Below are 11,643 nucleotides of genomic sequence, written 5' to 3' on the forward strand. Positions count from 1 at the left end.
CCCAACCTCAGCGCCACATCGTTTGGCGCTGACCTTGGCTACTTAGTACACTCCCGGGCAAGCAATAGCCCACCTTTCCTCTCCACTACCCTCCTCTTCCCCTGTCTAGGTTTCATCCCTCTCTGTTGCCCTCTGTACTCCCTTCCCCAAATCTCTCCAAATCCACCCCAAATAGAATGGCATTTCGTGGGCATTGCGTGAGGCATCGATTTGTAAGGAAACCCCCTCGAGAAACCCTAAATTTGTCAACCGATTGGTCATTTTCATTGCTCATTTTGGTTGGACACGTGGCTTGAGAAAAGTGGTGCGGGATGGGATGTGATTTAGGGGGAAGGGAGAGGGGTGTAATGTTCTACTTCAATATTTAGGTAGTTATGGACGATTCGTATTGTTGAATTTTGATTTTATAACATCGTTAAGAACCCTAGTTTTTGTATACCATCTTATGTTTCTCTAAACCATAGTTGGTTGATGGATGTATTGTCATAGGGGAGTATGTATGTGTTAATATTTATGTTGCATTTGATGTAGCGATTGTTTTCTTTTTGTAATTATAGGATGTTTAAGAATGATGACGTCGGCTTTGCCCCTGAGCAGCTGCCTCCACCGGGTGTGAAGCGCCCAATGTGTTGGTGTGGGGATGAGTGTTGTTTTCAGATAAGTGATGACTGGGATAGTTATAGCCAGAGATACTGGATGTGCCGCAACTACTCATACAGTCCAGAGAAACCTAAGCCCGTGCCTAAGGGAAGGAAGGGAAAGACGAAGATTCCGGTGAAGGTAAATTTTTGTAGTGTAATTTGTTTCGTATTGCATATATGGTCATCTGTCGTGAAGATATAAAATGTGATTTAATGTGTAGGAACCTAAGATGCCACCCCCTCTTTGTGACTTTGTGGAGTGGATTGACAAGGAGATGACTGAGTTCCATAAGAGTATGATTCAGAGCTGGCGCGAGCGCCAGGAAGAGCGTGAGGAGCGGCAACGGCAGCGTGCCGCAAAGGAGAAGGCCGAGAGGGAAAGGAGAGAGGAGTTGGAGTTAAGGGAGTTTGACTAGACTGAATAGGGAAAAGGAAGAGCGTGCTGAAGATCGGGCAAGAAAGTTGGCTAGGGCACAGCGTACGAAGGATACCGAGTCAGAAGCGGCAAGGAAGGGCAAGTACCCACGATGCACCCAGTAGTACTAGCTTGGAATCGTCAACACGTTGTAATGTGCACGTGTAATAATTGTCGTTTCATACTATCAGATGTTTAATTTCGTTTGGAGTCCGTAAGACGTGGTAATAAATGCTAGAGAACATTCCGAGCCAGTCCTGCGAAGGAGCCCTCCTGCGTCGTGGTCGAGACATACCGGGTTGCAAGAAATCCGGCTGTGACGACTCTGGTGCGTCCTCCAGCTGCGAGGAACCGAGCTCATCCGCCTCCTCTTCTTCGTCCCCCTCATCTTCTTCCTCCTCATCCCCTTCTTCCTCCGCCTCCTTGTCTTTCTCGCCCTCCTCATCACCCACCTCCCCTTCTTCATTCCCCTCTTGGTGGGCATGAGCATGTTCGATCACATCAGTCGCCCTGCAGCCCAGCCTTGCTGCCAACTTCCGACATCGCTGCCATAGTCTCTGCAAAAATAAATCCTGTTGAGTTATCGCTTTTGGAAAAAACAAAGTAGTTTCATCTCTTATTCAAAGAGTACCTGTAGGGCATTGCGCAGGGTGCCGCTCTCTCCTTCCGAGCCAGGAGCCGTGCCAAGCGCCACTCCCACGTCGTTGACAGTCCGCAAGAGCTCTCGAGCCTGCAAGTTTGAAATGAAGTTAGTCACAACATTTATGCGAGAGCTTGCATATCACCAAATAGTGCTAGAACTAACCACTCTGTCGCGAACAGGTTCCGTCTCGACCATGGTACCTTGACGGGTATGAGTATCGTACTTGTTCTGCTCCTCAACATCCTCGGGGTCGTCCGTTGTCACGCCCAGAAATTTAGCCCGAATTTCCAGACTATTTTGTGTATTAAATCCCTGTCCAGGACCAGCCAGGGTACATATATACAGTTCCAAACGTAAATAAAGCGTAAAATACTTACAGAAGAGGCACTTAGTCCTCGCACCGAAACGAAAGCAGCAGCAGCGGAAAAAGACGATCCTAGCGGGGCTTCAGCTCCACTCCATAGGCAAAACTCAACTGGGGTCTGAGCCTTGGTCTTCTAACTTCGTCTTCAGCTCAGAAGCACTACACTTCTGAAAAGGGGGAAATAATAGCAATGCTGAGTATAACCACCGTACTCAGCAAGCCACACCAACGATGCAGACGTGCAAGTGGGCACAAGGACGGTTTGTGGCTATTTGCATAAAGGCAGTTGTAAAACATTTTATCGAGCAAAACAGTAAAACTGTTGAGTAATTAAGGTAATACTAAATCTCCACTGATCAACGCTACACCACGTTGAACAGGCCCAACCAACCCACCTGAACTACAGTGCATTGGGTCGATTTATTAAGGTGGGACTAATCACGGTGAATCTGGTCGACCGCCCATAACCGTGGACACGGCTATTCGAATAGTTTTACTCTGATCAGAGGTGTACAACTGTACCCACAAGACACAGCCCCACGACACGTTTCCGTGCGCCGACATGCCACCACGACATACCGGAAAGAGGCTGTGACAGGACCCTTCGCATAACCCCCTCTAACCGATCGCACCACACCTTAGGGTTCGCCCCCGTCCCCAGCAGGCAACGGGCAGCCCCCCTTTCGTGCCGCAGTGAATCCGGAAGCCGATCAACCGGACACCCTGGCCGACCCAACTCCATCACGCCCACCCTCACCTGGGTACGTCGGCTAGAGAAAAGCTACACTACAAGCCCAGCCGTTGCCCACGCTGGCTTGTGGTAAGTACGAGGAATTCTTCCAGGGTTTCCCACGAACCGGTCCTTAATTGCCATAGGAGCGACTAGCAAAACCATGCACCCACAGCCCACCATTCAGTCGCATTTTAGTTGGATAATTACGATCATGAAGCATGGCCAGATGTCTCGAGCACACAGCTCATTCTGAGACTAAAAAGGTCTAATACTGTAATTATCCCATCAACTGAGCTAGTAGTAATTAAGCACGGCTAAGCATATAGTTCTAGCTAGGTCACATATGTAACATGAGCTAGTCGATTTATTACCCAAGGTTGACAAAGAATAGATATCAAGTAAACATGGCACAAGCGAGCAGATAGGTAATACCTGGATCCCATGTAATTAGCAAAACATGCATATTTATTTGCAAATGGTAAAACATTTATAAATTGGGATCAACATGCTCAAGGGGAATGTGTGACTTGCCTTGCTTCTTCAAAACAATCTTCCGAACTCTTTTCCTCGCGACCGCGGACTTCCGAAACGACGGATTCTACACGCTGGCACGCAAAATGAGGAAAAACTCTAATAAAAACCAAGAAAACAGTACATAAAAACTAAACAAACATGTAGAGCTCAATTTTAGATGAATTTTGCAAGTTGAATGGCTCAATTCGGAGTACTAATGAATTAGATATGAATTTTAGAAGTTTTGAGCCATTTAAATGAATTTCTAGAATTATTAACGAATTATTGTGCAATTATTATTTATTTTTACAAAGGAAAAGATCATCGCTGACGTCAGCAAGGGGCGGCCGGTGCCGACATACGGGCCCTACCGGTCAGCGACACAAGGGCGTCGGTCCACCGTGGACCGGGACCACCGAGGCGGTCCACCGCCGGTCCACGGGAACCGACGGCCCAGATCGGCCCAAAGCCGATCGGGCGCCTACGAGGCGGCGCAGCCGAGACACGGGCATGGCACAAAGCCGACCCGGTCGAACGACAGCGTGCGGCGGCGTGCGGCCAGACGACCGCCGGCGACGGCAGCGCGTCGCGGCAGCGGACACGCGGAGCGGCGGAGGATGGGGAAAAAGGAAGAGGCGGAGGGAGAGCTCACCGAGGGCTGCGACAGCGAGGGGCGGGGAAAGGCGAGGAAACTCGGCGTCGGCGCTCCTCGGGACGAAGGCGGAACGGCGGCCCGGCGGCATTCCGCGAGCAGGAACCGGTGGACGGCGGCCGGAAGGACCTAGGGAGGATAGGGGAGAGGTTAGGAGGGGGAGAGAGGGCTCCCAGCGGCATGAATCACTGGTCGGAGGTGAGAACGGGCGACGGATGCTCACCGGCGCGAGGGGAACCGTGTTTCGGCGGGATCCCGGCCGTGAAAAGCGGCGGCCGAGGTGCTCCTCGGCGCTACGAAGCGAGCGGCGGCGACAGCGCGACTTGGGGTGGCTAGGAGCGGCGCCAAGCGGCGGCTGGAGTCAGCGGCGGCGGTGGAAGGAGGTGGTGCGCGTGGCGACGGTGCTTCGGAGGCGGGGAGGGGAAATGGAGCAGATGCCGGGGTGCGGCACGACGCGGCGAAGCCGCTGGTGGTGGTCGCGCGGAACGGCGGTGGTGGGAGCGGCTGTGGCGACCAGATGGAGGGTCGTCGGCGAGCGGCGGCGGGAGGTGCAACGGTGGCGGGGTGGTTTTCGTGCACGGGAGGGCTCGGGAGAGAGGGGAAAATGGAGAGGGAGGTGCGGGGAATGTTTTTATAGGGAAGGGGAGGCCGGACCGAGCCCGGGAGAGGCGGAGTCGGGGCGGCAACCGCCGGTGGCGTGGGCGGCATCGTGGGGTGTGGGTGGCGGTTTTGGAGGGGAGAGGTGGGGGAAAACGGCGCGGACGTGGGTGGCGAGGTCCCACGGACGAGCGCGCGCGCGCGGGGTGGAGGAGGTGGGCGGAAACGGCGGCGTCGTGGGGCGGCTCGGGCGGCCATGGCGGCAGTTGGAGCTGGAGGAAGGGGATGACAGGTGGGGTCCACGGGTCCCACCTGTCGGGGAGAGAGGGAGGGAGAGTTGGAAGGGGGATGTAAAACAGACTTTGCGAGGGAGAGGGGAAACGGGCTGACGGCCGAAGAGATTAGAGGGGAGGCCGGCCGAGGAAGGGAGAGAAGGAGGGCTTTGGCCCAAAGTGAAGGAGGGGAGATTTTTAATTGTTTTTCTTTTTATTTAATTGGTTAAAATGAACTTTGTGCTTTTAAAATTATTTCTTGAGCTCCGAAAATTCACGGAAAAACCCGGAGAGTGTTTTAGGGCACAAAGAATATTACAAAATATTCTCGGCCAATGATTTTTTAAGGGAAAATTTTAATTCTCCCAATGATTCACTTGATTAAATTGATTAACTTTTATTTAATTTTTAGAAAATGCATTATTTAATGATTTTTAATCCCGAACGAAAATCGGGGCGTTACATCCGTTATGTCGGCTAGCGTCCATGCCAGACGTAGGACAAGACGGTAGGTCCTGTGGAGCCACGCCAAGTACGCGTCGAACTCCATCCTGTTGTGCTGACCCTGGTCTAGTACTCCATTCTCCTCGAACTTCTCCCATTGCGTGATATGATCCTGATGGTAGTAAGCCCAATCAGTCACCTTCTTGTTCTTCCGGCGGTCCACCCTTCACGTATGCAAAATATCCAACTCGAATATTTAATAAATGTTGACATGAAAAGAACTAAGCAAGCAAAATAAATTCTTAAGTGAAATTACTAACTTGTGTAGGTCGATACTTGTGGAGAAACGGTGCGGGATTGTTTGAAGCCTCCCGAACTGCCGCATCACGCGGTTGCACATCTAGAACTCCACTGCATAGAAGCAGATAAGTGGGCACCGTAGGGTCTTCAACGCATCCTCTATATGGCACATGGGATTTATGTCTAGCTCGAGCACTTTCTGTGCCTCATATGGCCTCCACACCACCTGTAGCAAAAAAAAATGGAACACATTGATTCATATTTAATAGTAGATAGTAAGAAACCATTTTCATGTGTGATAGAACGACGTATTGCTTACATGTTCTGGTTGTAGATAGTCCATCTCGTTTGTGTAGTGGTAGTAGGCCAAATTCCTGCGGCCTAGTACTAGAGATGGGACCGATTCCCACAGGTGAGCTACAGTGGGACGTCAGACTGCATCCTGATGCGGCCAAACCTGATGGGTCCTCCACATGGGCCAACCAACAGGAAGCCTCATCCACATCCAAACCTGCGTCACATATGTTAGCTTCCAACTTTTAAGCATTAAATTAAAATGTTACGAAACAGAATATGCATGAACTAACCTGTAGCAACCAAACACAGCCTGCTAGGTTGACGTCCCCGCCTTGCCTTCGGCAGGCATCACAAAGTTGCCGGTAGAGCCATGCTAGGGCAGCAGACCCCCAGCTGAAGGTACCCGCCTCGTCCCAGTCCGCGAGTACCGATAGCCACATCCAAGAGGCCATGTCTCCACTAGAGTCAGGGAACAGAATACTGCCGAAGATGTATAGGACGTACACCCTGCAGTATCACTGCACCATGGCCTCGTCTGCCTTGGCTGGACACTGACCGAAGTTGGCACGCAACTAACTCAAAGGAACCTCTGAGGTCTTCGTCTGCCTCTGACCGTCAGGTGCAACTGCAGGCTCCACACCAAGGTACTCCTCGACCCGCTGCCTCCAGTTCCCCGACGCTGTGTCACCTGTGACTGCCTGACCCCGGATAGGAAGACCCAGGATCATCACGACGTCCTCTAGAGTGACCGTCAGCTCCCCGCAAGGTAGGTGGAAGGTGTGAGTCTCTGGACGCCACCGGTTCACGAGGGCCGTCAGAGCAGCGGTGTTGTACATAGGCACCGGTCACTGTGCCATGGTCACGAACGCCAAGAGCTTCGCCCGCCGTAGGTACGGGACGTACCGGTCATCGAATAGTATGTGTGCCGTGTGACCTCTGACTCGAAGGGTCTTCAGGCGCTGCATCAATAGACAAATATAATAACATATAGTTAGCGACAATATGGCATATACAAAGGTTGTGGAAACAAATTGAATAATGTTGGTGCTAACCTCTCCGCTCGCAATCTAGGGAGCCCGGTGCTTCTCCTCGTAGAAATCCTCTAACCCCAAAACGTGCTCCATCCTGCAAATGAAAATGGAATCATTAGTACTTCATACATTTGGAACATAATATATGTGCGATAAAATTTAAATGCAAACAACACAATGACAAAGGAATTTAGAACAACACAAATTAAACAATGAATTAGAAATAACAACTGAACACTTGTAATGCAAACTGAATTTACAACATCAAAAAATATGATTTTCATCCAATCCAACCTGTGTGCTACCCGCACCACCTCCCCCGGTCCTACGACGCTTTTTCGGTCGATCCTTAGACTTGTCTCGCTTCGGGCACCTAATTTTCTTATGGCCTAGTTCGTGGCATAGAGAACATCTATTTTGCATGACCGGCTCTGAATTTGTATTGTTCGGCTTTTGGGACCGTCGGTTGCCTGAACCTTTGTACGCTTTGTCCATGTCGTTCTTGAACCTTCTTGTCCTTCTTCTTCCTCGTGTGTTGTTCTTCAACAACAAGTCCGAAACGAAGAACTCTCCGTCATAACTTGGCCATTGCAATGGATCTAGGTAAGGTTCAAACCTTGAGGAGTATGTGTTCTGCACAGCTCTATTGGAAGCATCATAACACATTCGGGGGGCCACCTCGACATCCAAACCTCTCAACCTACAAACAGTTATCATGTGGGAGCATGGCAAGTGATGGAGCTGAGGGAACTGACAGGTGCATGTGTTATCTCTTGCAACCACAACGTAGTGGCGTCCACCCCATTGCACCCCAACCACCATGACTCCGCCTTGCTCGCTAACCTCATACTTCATTGAAGGGAATCGAAACATGCTGTTTTTTGCTCCAAAGTTCGTCTTTGTTGCTCCTCCAATATGTCCTTAACTTTTGTGGGCCACTTCTTTCCACTCAGGATATCTACAGTTGCCTCTTTGTGTCTATCAACAAACCAACTATTGCACTTCGAAAATGTGTATGCCACAATAGCTGTAACCGGCAGTTTTCGAATGCCTCGCAAGACATTATTGAAACTCTCGGCCATATTACTGGTCATGATGCTGTGCTGACGCCCGTTGGTATCAAATGCTCTTGCCCATTTGACCTTATGTGCCATATGGTCTTCTAGCCACTTCTTTGGCCTCTCTCCGACCACACCCAAGAGGCATTTTATCTCACCTAGGAACAATGCTTTCTCATTTATTTAACATATGCACTCGAGATCTTTCATCTGATCCGTCGTAGCTCCAGCTGTGCAGAAGTTAGCACATAAGTGCCTCATGCACCACCTGTGGTGAATGGTTAGGTGCTGAGGCATGCGGAGGTTGATGGAGTTCAAAATGCCAGGGTGTCTATAAGAAATTATGCACACTTCTCTATTAGGACCGATCAGTTGTTTCTCAACATGTTGATGAACCACTCCCAGTTGGATGTATTCTCCTTCTCTACCAGAGCAAACGCCGAAGGAACAAGATGTAACCCTGCGTCGACCCCTATTGTCGTGAGCAATGTACCTTAGTATTTACCGGTTAAGAAAGTCCCATCAATTGCTAGCACCAGCCTCAAGTGCTTGAATGCCTCTATGGACTGTCCAAATATCCAATATGCACGTCCAAATACTCGCCTCTGCACTCCCTCCACCATCCTTGACTTCTCGGGGTGAGCCTCAACACTGAAATGCATGGTAGGGTTCTTTGCTTTGATGGCACGTAGCAGTGTAGGCAAGCGAACATATGCCTCGTCCCAATCTCCCCAAATGACCTTCATAGCAACTTGCTTAGCATGCCAAGCTTTGCATACGTAGGCTGATAGTGCCAGATTTGCTCAACTGCCTCGACAATAGCTGCAGGAGACAAAGTTGGTTCAGCTCGGGCAAATACCTGTAACCTGTTTCCAATAAACCCCGAAGTAAGTTGCAAATGCTTGTCGGTTGCTTCCGCACTACAGCATGTGTGGTCTTCCCCCACCCTAGTCATCCGCCACCTATCTCCTCCACTCTTCCTTGCATTAATCTGCCATTTGCAATGGCGATCGAGACAAGCCACAGTATACTTTACTGACGCGTTAGATTCCTTCACATGGTAAGGGCGGTGGACACGGATAGAATAACTTTGCAACCATATTTTCAGGTCTTCCATCGATCGAAACTCCAACTCCTTCCTTGGTTCGTCATACATCGGCTCGAAGGCATCGTCATATTCTAGATCCCCGTCTGCAATTGCTAGCCCGGATCTGGTAAGATCCTGGAATTGTGTTATTTCCGGGTTTCTACCGACCAATTTCTCAAACACAGTCCTTTCTTGCTCCGACATCTTGGCCACTGGACGATCATCATCGGAGTCGGAAGCAGACTCATCCAATTCATCCTCTGTATCATAATCCAACCAGCCTGGGTTCAATCCACTGCTTATCATAGCCTTCTCACAATCCTATCGGCTATACACTTTTGTCCTAACCAACTCCCTAAAGCCCATACTTACATCCTTAGCATTAGCTTCTTCATCAGATAACTCCTCATCCTCTCCTACCTCCCGACCATCCTCAACATGTCCTTCCGCTCTTACCTCTACATCCTATTCACCATTTACTCCCTCTCTTACCTTCTCTACATTTACTTCCTCCCTTAATGGCACATTCTCCTCTGCACGTACTTCCTCCCTTACCGGCACATTCTCCTCTCCATGCAATTCCTCCCTCACCTCCACATCCTCCCCACCATGTACTCCCTCGCTCACCTCCACGTCTTCCTCAAATAATTCTTCCTTCCGATTACACGCATTCGAGTGTTCGTGAGAACTAATGGGTAATTCTATGAGTGGACTTTCATTCAGGTCTATAAGTTCTTTCTTCCCTATCCTACCATCTTTCTTCCATGCAAATAGCTCAAGAGATTTGAAATGTGACCCTAATACTATATCTATATATGTTTGCCATTTGATCTCTCCATTCAAGTCTAACATAAACTTATGTGATATGACACCGCCGCCCACATCGTATCTCCCTTGCATACCAGCCAACTCATCACTCCAATCCAATTCATGCTTGATGCGAGACATTAACTCCTCAAAGGTAGGCTTCACAAAAAACACTAATTGTCTAACAGTCATTCTCTCAAATTAGCTTCCATGTGTACTTTCATCTACCACACAACCATCATAATGAAGCCGGACCAATCTATCCATCTACAATTTTTAACCCATACATAATCATTAATTACTTGAAAGTAGTTTGTAATTACCATTGCAATACCAATACTTCAAAAGCTAACAACATGTCAAATTTTTTCAATAAATAAATACCTTACTCAAATACTACACATTATTGATAAAAAAATCTCTACTCCTACAAATTACCTACCCATCACCACACATCAACCCCTTTCAAACCCTCTCAATCACCACAAATCCATCCCACACCCTAGACCATCACCACACATCCATCTCCCATCAAACCCTAGTGCATCAACAAACATCCATCCCAAATATATTTTCTCAAATGTATCAACAACAACCAAATGGATAAAGATATGACGCCTCTACACTTCATCCCCACCCACATTATCCATCTAATAATCCATCCTTAGCCAACTATTATCAAACCACGTCTACGACCAAAACAATGCAAAATATTCAATAAAACTTTGGGGAACTTAGGGTTTACAGATGGGTTTACCTTCTCTTCTGATCCCCAACTCAATGCCGCACAAATCACCTTCGATTAGAGAGGTTTTTGGGGGAGATTGGGCGAGGAGAACGCGGTGGCGACCGAACCCTAGGCGGGCAGCTGGGGAAGAAGAGAGGAAGAACTGGCTGGGGTGGCCTCGGCCGGGCTCTAAGTAGCCAAGGTCAGCGCCAACTTAGCGTTGAGGTTGGGCACCTCAGCGCCGAAGCGGTTGACGTTGAGATACCTGACACGTCGGCTGGGGGATCGGCCCGGCCGCCACGATGGCACGAGGTCAGCGTTAGACCCGTTGGCGCTGAAGCGCCCAACCTCAGCGCCAAAAGCATTAGTGCTGGGCCGACGATCTATTTTTGAAGTTTTTGCCAGGGTTAGTTTCGAAATAAGTTTTTGAAAAGGGTCAATTTGTAAAAAAAAAAGGTGCGGACGCGTGCAGTGGGGCCTGGGCGGCAGCGGCGCGAGGCTCCCCCGCATGGGCCGCCCCGGGCGGGAGGATTTTCCGTGTACCTGACGCCACAACAAAGTCGGACATCAATCCGACGCGGGCGTCGTACGTACGTACAGTACTCCTACCAACGTACCACGAGAACAGGGCAGCCGCACAGGCGCACGGCGCACACCACAGCGAGCACTGTGGCGCACGGCGGTCCTGTCATACGGACGCGCGGAACACATGTTGGTCACACATGACACACCGACACGACCGGCCACACGCCGCGAAAGGGAAAAAAGAAAAAAAGGGAAGCCAGGCGACCGGCCGACGGCCGACGCTGGCCGTGGAGGGGAATCTGTTAAGTATCTTCCCGGCTCGTTGATTCATCAGTTAATCCCGGCCCATCAGTGCTTATCCCCTGCCTCTGACACTCCCTTTTGGCTGCACCTACTTGCTTAATCACAAGCTAACCTCTACCCCTAACCTAACTAAGGTCCCTAATCCATCTTTAATGGCAGTAATCACTCCCCTAACTGACCTTAACCTCTTCCTCCTCATCATCAAAGCACACATCCCCCCCACCAATCCCAAAT

The 11,643-nt window shown here is 49.8% G+C and overlaps 1 pseudogene; it reads right to left on the bottom strand.

Annotated features, from left to right (window-relative positions):
- Positions 1-1,235: 1,235 nt before the first annotated feature.
- LOC136356989 (uncharacterized) lies at positions 1,236-10,121 on the bottom strand (annotated as a pseudogene).
- Positions 10,122-11,643: the final 1,522 nt, after the last annotated feature.

This window comes from Oryza sativa, chromosome 6, assembly GCF_034140825.1.
Source record: "Oryza sativa Japonica Group chromosome 6, ASM3414082v1".
Taxonomy (NCBI): domain Eukaryota; kingdom Viridiplantae; phylum Streptophyta; class Magnoliopsida; order Poales; family Poaceae; genus Oryza; species Oryza sativa.